The sequence below is a fragment of the Lepidochelys olivacea genome (assembly GCF_965140295.1).
Source record: "Lepidochelys olivacea isolate rLepOli2 genome assembly, chromosome: 3".
Lineage (NCBI taxonomy): Eukaryota > Metazoa > Chordata > Testudines > Cheloniidae > Lepidochelys > Lepidochelys olivacea.
This window is the reverse complement of record NC_140413.1, coordinates 167,754,475-167,768,693: the sequence shown is the minus strand read 5'-3', so window position 1 is coordinate 167,768,693 and position 14,219 is coordinate 167,754,475. Positions and strand designations below refer to the sequence as shown.

General features: G+C 42.9%; 1 protein-coding gene across 1 annotated transcript in view; it reads right to left on the bottom strand.

The window, feature by feature from the left end:
- PACC1 (proton activated chloride channel 1) overlaps positions 1-10,613 on the bottom strand; it is a 50,975-nt gene extending 40,362 nt beyond the window's left edge. The window contains exon 1 of the mRNA XM_084623048.1: positions 10,599-10,613. The gene's annotated coding sequence lies outside the window, so the exon portion shown is untranslated. The remainder of the gene's footprint in view (positions 1-10,598) is intronic.
- Between the last annotated feature and the right edge of the window lie 3,606 nt (positions 10,614-14,219).

The window sequence follows — 14,219 nt, the reverse complement described above, 5'->3', positions numbered from 1 at the left end:
CTCCTTCCGAGGCAGTCATTTCCCATTTTGTATGTGTGCAACTGATTGTTCCTTCCTGAGTGGAGTACTTTGCATTTGTCCTTGTTAAATTTCATCCTATTTATTTCAGACCATTTCTCCAGTTTGTCCAGATCATTTTGAATTATAATCCTATCCTCCAAAGCACTTGCAACCCCTCCCAGCTTGGTATCCTCCACAAACTTTAAAAATGTACTCTCTATGCTATTACCTAAATCATTGATGAAGATATTGAACAGAACCGGACCCAGAACTGATCCCTGCCCTTCCAGCATGACTGTGAACAACTGATAACTATGCTCTGGGAACGGTTTTCCAACCAGTTATGCACCCACCTTATAGTAGCTCTATCTAGGCTGCATTTCCCTAGTGGCTCTTTTAAAATAGCCATACTAATCCTCAAGTGATAACCCCCGAATAGCCACCTTAAAAAAAAACAAAAACGATCAGTGCATAAACTGCAACAAACATTTTCAAAATGATATTCATCCTTGAGATGAATGAGCCACCTCAGACTTCTGCAATCGTTCCGCACTGTAGAGGATTCTGTTGAGCCTTTCCCCCTACATTAGCCCCAAAGTGGAGTACAAAAGTCTGGAACAGCCCTTCATTCTCTCTTGCTGCCTCCAACGGGTAGATAGGCTCTTCACAGCTTGTTGGTTCCCTCTTCCTCCCCCCACCCATGGGCCTCCAGCCCTGCTGGGTGCATGGAGAGGCCAGGACCAGGGCACAGCAGGTAGTTAAGAGGCAGTGAGGTGTTCCCAAGAAGCCTCTTTGTGTGACACACACACACACACACACACTCTTCCTCAAAAAATATGGAATTGGCCCCAAAACTTATTAATGCAGAGTTCAGGCTGCCTGCCAGTGCCTCATAACTAGGCTTGGCAGAATTCAATTGTGTAATTTCACCAAATAAGACTGGTGTTTATTTTTTTATATTTAAGTTTTCAGAGTTGTGGGAAATTATTGGTGTTTGGAGCGTCAGTTAAGATTCAAAAAGTTAAAGGTTTATAACCATTAAAACACAAGTTGTCAACATCACATTAAAATATACAAAGTAAATATCCTTAAATCAAATTCTCAAGTAGCATTTTCTTAATTTGGCAATCTGTAAATTTTGATTATTACTGTTGGAAATATTTTTGTTGGGTTGTGTGTGTGTACAATGAAGCTGATGTTTATCAACATTCATTGCTAAAAATCTAATTCTTCCAAGCCTACTAATACCCTTCTAGAACAAAGGCACCTATATTTAAATCTCTAAAAACCAGGGAATAAACAGTTATGGTAAAACAAACTTGAACCTCTGAAAACCAGTACATTCCTCCCCCCCTCTCGCAACCTTAGTTCTGCCCTCTTTGAGTCATGCCTCAACCTACTGTTGACCAATATATGCTGGATAGTATATATATGTTATACTGATAGTATGTTTTATCTGCACCCTACATATTAAGCATAAATATAGCAGTTACATAGTCTAAATTGGCCTCTACCTTTATAATCTGTTCACTTATGCTAAGTATCCCATAACACCTTGCATTAGTTAAAGTAAGCTTTGGCTTAAGGAGATAGGAAAGCTGTCAGGATCAGGACATAAGTTTACTTTATCATAGCAACAGAAAGGGAGTTACCCTCACAAGCCTATCTACTCTGGGACAGACGTAGGAGGTGTTTTCATGCCCATTAGTACCTGGAATTGCATATGTTCAGAACAAAGATAAAGGGTACACCATGGTACTAGAAAAGCAAGGTAAAAAGCTAGTTGGTTAAATCTAGTTTCAGATGGATGTATATAGTACATTTTACTGGTAAACAAGTAGGATATAAAGAGAGGGTTTTAAGTGGTATATACCTTTGGGAGCACACCTTCCACATAAGGTGAATGTAACATCACTACATGAGACAGCTTCCCTGAGACTGGTATCATATAGAACAGTGGTTCTCAAACTTCAGCAAGCCGAGGACCCCCATTTTGATTTAAAATTTTTCGCAGACCCCTTGCTCTTTCACCGAGGCCCCACCCCATCCTACCCCTTCTCCGAGCTCCCGCTTGCTACATCCCCCCTCCCTCTGTTGCTCGCTCTCCCGCACCCTCATTCACTTTTACCAGGCTGGGATAGGGGGTTTGGATGCAGGGGGAGGTGAAGGCTCCATTGGGGGTATAGGCTATGGGCTGGGGCCAGGGATGAGGGGTTTGGGGTGCAGGAGGGGGCTCCGGGATGTGGGTTGTGGGCTCTGGGAGGGAGTTTGGGTGTGGAAGGGGACTCTGGGCTGGGCCAGGGGGTTGGGATGCGGCGGGGGTTGAGGGCTCCAGCTGGGGATCTGGGGTCTGGGCTGGGTCCAGGGATGAGGGTTGTGGTCTGCAGGAAGGGGCTCCGGGATGGGGGAATATGGGCTCCAGGAGGGAGTGTGGGTGCAGGAGGGGACTCTGGGCTGGAGCAGGGTGTTGAGGTGCGGGGGCGTGAAGGGTCCCGGTGGCACTTACTGCGGCTCCCAGAAAGCGGCCACCAGGTCTCTGCGGCCCCTGGGCAGAGGCGCGGCCAGTGAGGCTCTGAGAGCTGCCCTTGTGCCTGCAGGCACCACCTCCACAGCTCCCACTGGTTGCAGTTCCCAGCCAATGGAAGCTGCAGAGCCAGCACTCGGGTGCGGGCAGTGCGTGAAGCCTCCCTGGCCACCCCTCTACCTAGGGGCCGCAGGGACCTGGTGGCCATTTCTGGGAGCCACGTGGAACCAGGGCAGGTAGGGAGCCTGCCTGGGAGGGAGGGAGAGGAGTTGAGCAGCGGGGCCTGTGAACCTCCTGGAGTTCTCTCGCAGACCCCCCGGGGCTCCGTGGACCCCAGTTTGAGAACTGCTGATATAGAACCTTTTACCTTTTCTATATTATTATTGGCTTAGACCAATAAATCTGACTGATGTTGGTTATGTGGCATCTGGAATATATTTCATAATGAACCAGTGTGGTCAAGCAATTGACTACGCAACTTATCAACACCGCTCCTCACTGACAAAGTAGTACTCCATCCTTTCAGAGCATAAAGTGCACCATGGGCGTGCACCGTATCGATACAGGAGAAACTGTCAGCCATATCCTCAGTAAGGCAAACGTCTCTTGTAGAGGGCAGGCTTAGTGAACACCAGCTGGCTACACCTGACCTGTACTAGACCACTTCACCTGCTCTGCCCAAACCACCCCACAGTTACCAGATGTTATTACCCCCAACCTTTGTGCTAAGGATTCCTTCTGGAACAGCCCCTTTGCACTAACCTCTGCCCTGTAATCATGATAGATTATTGTGCTCCTCTGCTTGCACAACCAATGTAACAGCACAGAAACAAGGGGTCTCTGTTGTGATTCCTTTGGGCATGGATGAACCTCTCATATTGCCATGTGAGCTGTGGCAACCTGCTGCAAATAAGCTTGTGGCAGTCAGTACAGTTGTCCCCTCCACAGTGAAGAGCAGTTGGGAGTGCATGCAGACAAATGAGAATACAATTCTGTGGGGCACAACACATCATATGAAATAGCACATTTACTTAGTCATTCCTTATGCCTGATTATAGGACAGTCCAGGCTGAAATATACAGTATATCCTCAGTTCCAGGAAGCCAAAATTTAAGTTGCAAGGCTGAGGTGTGTGCACTTCCATATTTTCAGAGGTTTAAGTATAGGGGCACTTCCCATTCTGCAAGGGCATGAGGCATTGCCAGCTGAACTTATTTTAGTGTTAAAGATTTTGGGCAGTGAATATAACATCTAGCCTTTACATAATAGTTTTCATTCAGAGCCATCCCAAATCACTTTAGAAGCTCACAAAAATATGTTGGGAGGAATTGCTGACATACAATCATTTCAAGTTCTCTTTCAAGAAACTGAAGACAATCTATGATATTCCTGGGTAGGGCAAAGCTTTCCCCATGCCCTTCCTTCCACCCCAGTAGCATAGTAGTGTAAGCTCAAAAGTTTGTCTCTCTCACCAACAGAAGTTGGTCCAATAAAAGATATTACCTCACTCAACTTGTCTCTATAATATCCAGGGACCAACACGGCTACAACAACACTGCATAGTCCTCTCCAGTCACTGATATGCTGATCGGTCACCAGGCAATAAAATATCTCCTTGGCATAGACAGATGGTTGTCTTCTACCAAAGGCCTGGAAAAATTGTTCCTCCTTCTAATCTGGAGTCTTCAGCAGATTAACACCTTCTAATGCTGCCTGTAGGGTAGAAAGGAATGTTCCAAGTTGTAGAGCACCAAGTGATTTTATCTCAAAAATCAACTAAAATTTATAGTTTAGAGAAACAAGAAACTGTTGGCCAAATCTTAGTAATCGTCTCTCAGTGGGACTCCCACTACTTTAGTCACATGGGATTCTCTGCCATTGTAATGCCAACAAACCCTGGTCATCGGCGGGCAGGATCGAACTGGGGACCTCTGGAGATTCGTGCATGAGCCTCTACCACATGAACTAAAAGCCAACTGGCTGTTAGCTAAGGCTGTAAAGCAGACTAATTTTAGCTCTCTCTAAGTGGTTTCAGAACCACTAGATGGGACAGAAGCCCAGGAAGTGTGTGGGTTACATACTTCCCATAGCTGAGGAAGTGTGTCCTGAGGTTCAGAGACTTCCCAGTTGAAATCCAGGACGAACCCCCACTTGTAACGCCAACAGACCCTGGTTGTCGGCGGGCAGGATTGAGCCGGGGACCTCTGGAGCTTAGTGCATGAGCCTCTACTGCAAGAGCTAAAAGACAACAGGCTGTTAGTTAAAGTGGTAGAGCAGACTTATTTTCTCTCTCTCTCTCTCTCTCTCTCTCTTTCTAAGGGCTTGTCTACATTACCTGCAGGATCGACGGGCAGTGATAGATCCATCAGGGGTCGATTTATCGCGTCTAATCTAGCTGAAGTTGCGTAACTTAGATCGATTTCCCCGCCCCAGTGTAGACCAGGCCTAAGTGGTCTCGGTGCCACTAGATGGGACAGAACACTACACCCAGGAGGTGTATGGGTTACACCATACTTTAGGAATACCATGATTAAAACCAAGCAATATAATAATAATAATACAGTCACAGGTAATAATTATGATTAAAGCAAAAAAGAAAACACACAAACAAGCAATAATGGTTCTGTCATAGATAACTACAGCAGTTTATAGATGGGCAAAATAATTTAATTTAAGGATTGGTGAATCCTTTTTGATATATTGTGACAGGATCCTCAGGGTTCAGCCTGGGACTGTGGAACAACTGTGCCCCCTTAACTCTCCAGCCTGAGCTGTCTCTCACAATGCTTTGATAGTAACAAGAGCAAACCCCTCCAGACACTGTTATCACTCAGCACAACCACATGTGGAGCCCCACATCCAGCTAGTTTACATGAGTGCTCCCAGAGCCATAATATCAATATTATTGATAAGGATTAATAAGCTATTTAAGTTAATAGTGAGCAATCTTAACTAAGTCCTATGAAACCAAATAAAATATTTAACTCCGTTAAAAAAAAGTTATTCAGGGAGCTGTCTTGAGACAAGTAAATTAATATCAAGCATCTTAAATCCAAATTAAATCCCACAATTTCTGCCTGTTTACCAAGTGATCTTATGTCTCCTCTCCAGAAATACATGATGTAAAACAATCTGGTATTTAACAACAGATGCTGTTAATACCTTAAATTACAATAGCATTTCAATATGCTATTAAAATCACTACAAGAAAATTTATATCTGATTCCTTGGGGTGCTTTGCTAACTTAGTCTAGCCCTTGATGCTGAAGGAATAGTGCTGAACTGGAAGGTTGCTGCTTCTTCTTGATGCTCTTCTATGCTCCGTTTTGCTCTTTGGCTAATTGCTGTTACTTGTTTGCTTGCAGAGATGAACAGGAGGAGCTGTGAGGAGTACTGTAAAGTTGAGGAATGGGAGCAGGCTGTGCTGCTGGTTTACTTAATTCAGCAAGTTTTATATTCCTTTCCTTTCATAGTTTTACTGGAAGAGGAAGGCAAGCCTATTTCAGAGCTTGGTTGAATTAAAAAATTAGCAGCTGTCATTCTTTCATTGGCTCAGCACCTTTCTGAGGTTATCAGCAGTTTCAGCTCATGCATAGATGATCTGCTACAACACATGCAGCAGGGTTGTAATTTTTCCTCAACTTGATAGTTATACTGCCTTTGTTGTTGGAGATTATCAGAACATCTTCGAAGTTTGAGTTTTCTTTTATTCGGTCCATTTTCTGATATATCCCATTAGTTCCTTTCTAGCTTACTGGAGCTGAAATTCTGCTTCAAAAGGGTGCAAATACCTGTATGTCGTATATAATGGTTTTCAGTTTTCAAAAGTATTTTTTAAACTTTATTACTCCTTAAAGAAAGTTTTTAAACCTGAATAGTCATTAAAGAAGTTATTGTCCCTTCTTAACAATCTTTGGATAGGTGACTTGTTTCTCCGAGTTTGGTAAGAAAGTAGTTTAAGCCAGATAATCAAATAAATTCCCTATTTAATACAAATATTCTATACTCAAATGGCTTTTAAATGAGTAACCAGTTGTAGCATCAAATGACCTTACTATATTGCACGTAAACCATGCCACTGTTCATATACAATGATATAAGGAAATTACATTAGAAGGTTTGCAGTTAGAGACAAAGCACTTGCAAATATACATCTCAAAAGAAGCTGACGAACGCTTAAGCATTTAAGTGACAGGCATAGATTTTTCACCATCAAGTGGAACATGAACTTAGAAGTTACAAAGATCTGCTACAAAACATTCCCCAGCCATAAATGTTTTCCTTAATATTTGAATAATTAAGTCTTTAAAGAGTTTATAAAAGGGGTTAATTTTAATAGGATTTTTTTCTAGCATATTTGCTGTGTGTTTGAAACCAACATTTTTTTCTTGCAAAGAGAGTGGGGGTTGTAAAAGGCCTACTTTTATGGCTCTTGATGACACAATAGTAAACATGCCTACAAAGTCCTTTGCTTGAGATAAAACTCATCTCTATAGTAGACTTGCATCTCATACCAGATGTGCTTTGGTCCTTTGTCCAAAATGACCCTTAGATTTAAAATCTGCCATTTGTAGTACATTTACAACTTGCAGTTAAAAACTTCAGTAAAGCATTCTATAGAAAACATAAAATCCTAACAACCAAGGTTTACATACATCTTTCAAAACATAACAAAAGAAAATAACACAGAAAGTTAAGGCACGATACAACTTATAAAAGCTGCATTTCAGAGTAAACACAGATTTTATGGCTGTGGGGTGGTTATCCTCCTTTGACACTTCGACAATTTGTCACTAGTTGACAGAACGTAGATTTCTTTAACTTGAACATTTCATACAATTAAATAAGCAACTGATAACATAAGACTGTGCTGTTATTTTTCTAAGCATCCTGTATAAATATTGAGTATATTTTAAATTCATAAAGGTGCAAGCAAGTTTGAGATGACCTAATATTATAAGAATAAATTATAATAGTTTTACTGATAAATATTTTCGACTCAATATTGAGGTCTGTCTCCTACATACCACTGGCTGAAATAGTGTTAAGACCACTACTGGTAAAAGGTCCTTGGCCTGTGGGCCCCAAGCCCCTCCTGTCTAGGCCAAAAATATGTATTGATTTTTTACAATAAAATAAATATAAAAGATTTACTTCATGGGCTGGTGACCTGAAATGCAGCTGCTTCTCAACAGGCAAATATGGGCATGTCATAAAAATAAAGGGAAGGGTAACCACCTTTCTGTATTCAGTGCTATAAAATCCCTCCTGCCAGAGGCAACATCCTGTTACCTGTAAAGGGTTAAGAAGCTCAGAAAACCTGGCTGGCAACTGACCCAAAGGACCAATAAGGGGACAAGATACTTTCAAATCTTGGGGGGGAAGGTTTTTGTTTGTGCTCTTTGTTTACATGGTTGTTCTCTCTTGGGACTGAGTGAGGCCAGACAGAAATCCATCTTCTCCAAACCCATCCTAATCCAAGTCTCCAATATTGCAACCAGTATAGGTAAGCCAGGCAAGGCAGATTAGTTTATCTTTTGTTTTATGTGAATTTTCCTTGTGTTAAGAGGGAGGTTTATTGCTGTTTTCTGTAACTTTAAGGTTTTGCCCAGAGGGGGATCCTCTGTGTTTTGAATCTGAATACCCTGTAAAGTATTTTCCATCCTGATTTTACAGAGATGATTTTTACCTTTCTTTTTTTTTTTAAAAAAAATAAAATCCTTCTTTTAAGAACCTGACTGATTTTTCCGTTGTTCCAAGATCCAGGGGTTTGGGCCTTTGATGATTTTGTAACAAATTGGTTAGGATATTATTCTCAAGCCTCCCCAGGAAAGGGGGTGTGTAGGGCTTGGGGGGATATTTTTGGGGAAGACGTCTCCAAGTGGTCTCTTTCCCTGTTCTTTGTTTAAAACGCTTGGTGGTGGCAGCATACTGTTCAAGGACAAAGCAAAGTTTGTACCTTGGGGAAGTTTTTAACTAAACTGGTAAGAATAAGCTTAGGGGGTCTTTCATGCGATTCCCCACATCTGTACCCTAGAGTTCAGAGTGGGGAAGGAACCCTGACAGGGCAGATGGAATCAAGGCATGCTACCAGGTAGATAAAAGTATTAACTTGTGGCCTTACTTTGATGCGGAACATGAAAAGGGAAGGAACTTATTTTTTTCTTTTCCTGGACAAAAAAGTAATATCCTCTTTCATTGCCTTGGCAGGGCCTTCTGTCTTTGCTGGACCAAGGCAGCCACCTAGCCCCTTTGGGCAAGGACCCTGAACCAAAAGGAGAAAAGACCAAGGGTTAGAGACTACCTGCTGCAGGACATGCAGAGGGATTCTGACCACAGGTTGAACCAACAGCTGAAATTCCAGCAGCAAATGATGAAGCAGAAGAGGAAAAAGGAGGTTTCAGACAGGGAGAGGGAGGAGCGACTGGTGGCAGAGTACTTTGAGCATGACAGGGTGAGAATGGAGCAGGAGCTGACAGCAACACAGGGAACTTGAGCAAGACTGGGAGGAGCAAATGTTTGAGTGACTGCTCAGTGTGATGGTCAGCAAGCAGCAGACCCTAATACCTGCATCAACACCATCCCCAGAGGACCCTCCTCCATGCTGCACATCCTGCAACCAATGTAGCCACTGGACAATTGTAGGGGGCAGGGTAGGCAAAGATTCAGTTGATGAACTCCTGGAATTGAAGTGTGTATGATTAGATGTACCCTGTTCACTCTGTCCCCTTTCAGCCACAGGTAGAGAACAGCTACACTGGTGGTGGCATTTCCATTTCCAGTGACATTACACAGATTGGCATCACTGTTGGTTTTCGTTGCACTTTCACTTTTATTAACAATTGTACTCTCTAGTATTGGCAGCTGGAACACCTGTATTCGTTTTTAATAAAGTACTTGGTTGTACAATTCATTGGGGTGTTAGTACTTGGGAAACAAAGAGGAGGCAGGAGGTTTAAACCAAATTCTCATAATAATAGCAAATAGATCAATGTGATGTTGTAGTGTACATCTGAATTTATCCATGCATTTCCTCACAGAAAGCAAGGATGTGTGGGTGTACAAAGCATCCTTTACTTCCCTGTATCTCTTGGACCCAGCCCCAGTGACCAGCTCTCCGGTACATATCACACCAGGTGGACAACTATCTTTATCTTCAGTGTTCACCCCACCTTTGAACTATTCTGAGGAGGAGTCCTCTGATTCCCAGATCTCTGTCCAGGGATCTCCTACCTTCCATAGGAGAGACTTCTTCCCTGATACCTACCCTCAAAGGGAAATTCCAAGGGAGAAACTATCATAAGCCCTGCCTCACTGGTATGACCAGCAGTGGATGCTCCGTCCTCTACCTTATGGGCCCCCTCAATGCCCTTCTTAAGACCCATGGACTCTCTATTACCATCAGTTCTCAACGGCTCCTAGTGTCACTCGTGGGGAATACAGAAGACGACACCTGTCTGTTCCATCACTTTCTCCTCAACAACCTCAACCTCGAGAGGAAACTTTTGAGGAGCAAGAGGTCAGAGTGGACAAGGAGGGGACACCTCAAACAAATATCATCATCACCATATGAGGCTGTAATGCCTCCTCCACCTTCTTTGGCTAGTGATTTTAAATAGTGTCAGGAACTGATGAAGCATACTGACTTGCTAGAGATTCCCTTAAAGAAGGCCCAAGAGTTGCAACAAACTTTTGGCATTTTGCATAGAACATCCTCTGGTTGAGTGACTTTACAAGTGAATAAAGCTCTACTGGATCCTGCCAAAACCATAAGCCAGCACACCACCCACTTGCAAGCAGGCTCTTGGTACTATATCCCAACTAAAATATGTGGAATTTTTGTTCTCCCACTCTCCACCAAATTCTTTAGTGGTGGAGGCTGTCAACAAGCATGGCAGCCAACATCTTTCCAAGTCTACACCCTGTGATAAAGACCAGAAGTGCCTTGACCTATTTGGTTGTAAGAGCTACTTTTCAGCCACTCCAAAATTTTGGATTGCAAATTAACAAGGTCTAATGGTGAAGTACAACTATTCCAAATATGACAAATTCAACAGTTTTAGTGAACACTTACCTGTAGAACACTGTGAGCAGTTCAAGACCATCATAGTCAAAGGTCAGTTCTTAGCAAGAGCCTCTTTGATAGCCTCCCTAGATTCAGGTGACAGTAGGCCACTGTACCTCCACTGATGTTGTTATGAGCAGAGAACTTTGGCTAGAGCTATCTGGTTTTCTTAGGGAGGTCCAACATACTGTAGAAAACTTCCCTTTTGATGGACTTAAATTCTCCTATGAGTCAATTCTCCAGACTTTGAAAGATTCCAGAGCCACACTTAGAGCCCTTAACATATACATGCCTGCAAACAAAAGAAAATTTAGCAGATCACAAATGGCACAGAGATCTCGTCCAGTTCAGTTCTTTACCTACCCTAGGCCTACTGAACCATCGAAAGGCAGGCCTAGGTGTCAAAAGAAGAGACTACCTACTGTTACTACTACCACCACACAGCTGTCCTCTTCATCCAACCGTCAATTCTGATGGTTTGGTTGAGAGCTTGGAACATCCACACCTCATGAATGTTCAGCTGCACTCACCTCCCTCCCTTTGGAGAGGATTCTCCCATTTTCAACCTGCTTGGGAACAGATTACGTCTAACAGATGGGTGTTGGAGGCCTTAACATCAGGTTACTCAATCCATTTCACCTCCATCGCTCACCCTGCCCTCTTTACCGACCCTGTTTATCTCATGAACAGTTACTGAGACAAGAAGTCATCTCTCTTCTATGCATAGGAGCCACAGAAACAGTTGCATTCCAGCGGAGAGGGAAGAGATTCTACTCCAAGTATTTTCTGGTACCCTAAAAGAACAGAGGATGGAGAAATCAATATTAGATCTCGGACTGATAAACACCTTTGTGGAATCACAGAAATTCAGGATGGTAACTCCACAGATATTATTCCATAGTTAGATTCCAGGAACTGGTTCATGGCCCTCAACCTTCAGGACACATATTTTCATGTCACAATTCACCCCTCTCACAAAAGGTTCTTTGTTTTACAAGCAGTCAGAGTCACTTCCAGTACTGAGTGTTTCCCTTTGACCTCTCCTCTGTCCCAAGGGTATTCCCAAAGATCAGAGCAGTGATAGCTGCTTACCTCCGGTGGCTGGGAATAATAGTCTTCCCCTACTTTGATGACTAGCTGCTCAAGGGCCAGTCATACAATTACATTCTCTGCAGTACAGACAACCATATCCCTGTTCCACAGGCTAGGTCTCCAAGTCAACACTAAGTCCACTTTGAGCACAGTACAATAGATATTCTTTATAGGGGCTTCTCTGAACACCGTAACAGCTAGGGTTTACCTTCAAGCAGACACTATAAAGCCTGCCAGACAACCAGTGGGGCCACTTGATAATCAAGATGCTAAAGAAGCACTCAAGGAAGACAAGGCCATTCCAGAGAAGTTCCATGAATTCTCTGCAGCGGTCTTCACTGCAGAGGATATCGGAGAGATCCCACATCCAAATCATTTTTTTAGGTGACCAATCTGAGGAACTGTCTCAGATTGAGGTTTCAATAGAGGTGGTTTCCCCTGTATCCAAGCAAGGGCAAAAATTCACAAGGAAGGGTTGCAGACCAACTTAGATGAGCAAGCATCTCAAAAAGGTGATTAAAAGAAAGCAGAAAGCCTACAAGGAATGGAAGATGGAATGGATCAGCAAGGAAAGCTTCCTCATGGAGGTCAGAAAGTATAGGGATAAAGTGAGAACTGCCAAAAGCCAAGCAGAGTTAGATACTGCAAAGGGAATTAAAACCAATAATAAAAGGTTCTACCGCCACATAAATAAAAAGAAAACTAGGGAAGAAGAAGTGGGACCCCTAACCACTAAGGATGGGGTGGAGATTAAAGAAAATCTAGGCATGGCCCAACACCTAAACAAATACTTTGCCTCAGTTTTTAATAAGACTAATGAAGAGCTTAGAGGTAGAGGCAGGATGGCTAATGGGAATGAGGATATGGAGATAGAAATTACCACATCCAAGTTGTAAGTCTAAGTCAAACTCAAACATCTTTATGGGACTAAACTGGGGGGCCTGAATAATCTCCATCCAAGAATATTAAAGGAACTGGCATGTGAAACTGCAAGCCCAATAGTAAGGATTTTTAATTAATCTGTAGATTTGGGGGTCATATCCAATGACTGGAGAATTGCTGATATAATTCCTATTTTTAAAAAAGGGGAAAAATGTGATCTGGGAAACCACAGGCTTTTTAGTTTGACCTCAATTGTATGCAAAGTCTTGGAACAAATTTTGAAAGAGAAAATAGTTAAGGACGTAGAGGTGAACAGTAATTGGGATAAAATGCAACATGGGTTTACAAAAACTAGATCATGCCAGACCAACCTGATCTCCTTCTTTGAGAAGAAAAGGAGTACTTGTGGCACCTTAGAGAGACTAACAAATTTATTTGAGCATAAGTGTTCGTGAGCTACAGCTCACTTTGCGGATACACACTAACACGGCTGTTACTCTGAAACCTTCTTTGAAAAGATAAATGATTTTTTTAAACAAAGAAAATGCAGTAGATTTAATCTACCTAGATTTCAGTAAGACATCTGATACAGTTCCACATGGGAAATTATTAGTTAAATTGAAGATAGGGATTAATATGAAAATTGAAAGGTGGATACGGAACTGGTTAAAGGGAAGACTACAACAGGTCATATTGAAAGGTGAACTGTCGGGCTGGAGGGAGGTTACTAATGGAGTTCCGCAGGGATCATTCTTGGGACCAATCTTATTTAACATTTTTAGTACTGACCTTGGCATAAAAAGTGAGTGTGTGTTAAGAAAATTTGCGGATGACACAAAGTTGGGAAGTATTGCCAATAAAAAGGAGGATTAGAATATCATACAAGATTACCTGGAAGACCTTGTAAACTGGAGTAATAGAAATGGGATAAAATGTAATAATGCAAAGTCATGCACATAAGGCAGTGCTGGGCAACTTGCAGGCCACACACGGCCCATGAGGGTAATACGCTGGCAGGCCGCCATACAGTTTGTTTACATTTGCATGGCCGCCTGCAGCTCCCAGTGGCCACAGTTTGCCATTCCCTGTCAATGGGAGCTGCGGGAAGCACCAGCCAGCACGTTCCTCCCTGCGGCCCACGCCACTTCCCGCAGCTCCCATTGGCCGGGAACAGCGAATTACGGCCACTGGGAGCTGCAGGCAACCATGCAAATGTAAACAAACTGTCTGGCAGCCCACCAGCAGATTACCCTGACGGGCTGCAGGTTGTCCACCACTGACATAAGGACTAATAACAATAATTTTTGCTATAGACTGAGGACTTATCAGTTGGAAGTGACAGAGGAAGAGAAAGACCTGAGTGTTTTTGTGAGAATGACTAGGAGCCACCAATGTGATGTGGCTGTGAAAAAAGCTAATGCAGTCTAGGATGCATCAGGTGAGATATTTCCAGTAGAGACAGGGAAGTGTTAATACCATTATATAAAGCACTGCTGAGATCTCATCTGGAATACTATGTGCAGTTCTGGTCGCCCTTGTTTAAGAAAGATTAATTCTAACTGGAACAGGTGCAGAGAAGGATGCAGTAACCGGCATAGGATGATCCGAAGAATGGAATACCTACCTTATGAGAGGACATTCAAAGAGCTTGACTAG